We start from the raw sequence: 1469 nt of genomic DNA, 5'->3' as shown, positions 1-1469 counted from the left end.
TACTGCCGTTCGACCCATAGGCCGAAACAACTGTCAGAGTCCTCCCTTCAACCCGAAGGCGAAGAGAGGCGACCCTCTCGTCTACAGGGGTAAACTCCAACACGAGACGGCTGAGCTGGGGGGAGACAAGCAGCCCCACCCCCACCCTCCGCCTCTCCCCGCGGGTCACTCCAGAGTAGAAGAGAGTCCAGCCTCTCTCAAGGAGCTCGGTTCCAGAGCCCTGGCTGTGCGTAGAGGTGAGCCCAACTATTTCTAGCTGGTATCGCTCCACCTCCTGCACAAGTTCGGGCTCCTTCCCCGCCAGTGAGGTGACATTCCACGTCCCCAGAGCCAGTTTAAGCGCCCGCGGATCAGGTCGCTGAGGTCTCCGCCTCTGGCTGCCACCCAATCCACTTTGCACCGGTCCCTCATGGTTCCCCCCGCAAGTGGTGGGCCCACTGGGGGATGGCCTCGCGTCGCTCCTTCGGGCTGGGCCCGGCCGGGTCCCGCGAGGAAGAACCCGACCACCAGGAGCTCGCCAACGAACCCCAACCCCAGGCCTGGCTCCAGGGTGGGGTCCCGGCTCCGCCGTACCGGGCAACATCACTTGCCTCGTTGTTGTGCTCAATGATGAGGAGCTATTTTTTTTAAAACCTATGCCAGAGGGGTGTGTCTTCAGAGGGGTGTAGTTCCGGTTAGATCAGCGAAAATGGATCGCAACAAGATGATGACATAACTATCTCGTTACCACGGTGAAACAATTTATTGTTTTCTTGAGATTACAAGATGTTTATCACATTATCATGAGAAAACAGTTATTGATATTTTGAGATAACAACATGATTAACCTGTATGTGTCATGATCACAGCCCCGGTAGCTATTCTAATTACTCACTTCATTAACCTACCGTTCCCTCCCCCCCTCTCTAATTATCTGGTTCATGTCCTGACTACTGGGGGGGGGGTGTGTGTCAAGAGGGTGTTAATGTTTGTCTACTTGTCGTGTCACTGCCTTTCTCCACGGAGCCCCTGGGTTTTTGGCTCAGAGTGTGTGTGTGTGGGGGGGGCAGTTTTAATTGCTCTAATCCTGACTCCTAGGTGAAGTACAGTTTAAAGTTCTTCACTTATCCTGGTACCATGTCTTGTATCTGTCCCTCTTAACCACTGATCCTGCCTGGCTCCATCTGAGCGTGTCTGCCTGAGCTTGCTGCTGGAATGTTAGAACTCTGAACCTGCCTGAAAGCTCTATGGATTCCTGGAACCTTGGATCTGTCGCTGTTCGGATCGGAACACCCTGGATCCTGGCAGGATCACTCCTGGATCCTCTGAGAGGATGGACTGAACTGTTAAGGTGAGTGACTCACACAGATAATCATCTCCCGTTAGATGATCGTGGTCACTTATCTGTGTTTCTCCCTCCAGTATGTCAGTGATTGTGTGGTGCCCTGCCTCCCCTGCTGCATGTCCGCTGATTCAGCAGCACACATTCA

Source organism: Cyprinodon variegatus, unplaced genomic scaffold, assembly GCF_000732505.1.
Source record: "Cyprinodon variegatus isolate N-32 unplaced genomic scaffold, C_variegatus-1.0 Scaffold1575, whole genome shotgun sequence".
NCBI lineage: Eukaryota > Metazoa > Chordata > Actinopteri > Cyprinodontiformes > Cyprinodontidae > Cyprinodon > Cyprinodon variegatus.
The sequence above is the reverse complement of the archived record's forward strand: the minus strand, read 5'-3'. Positions refer to the sequence as shown.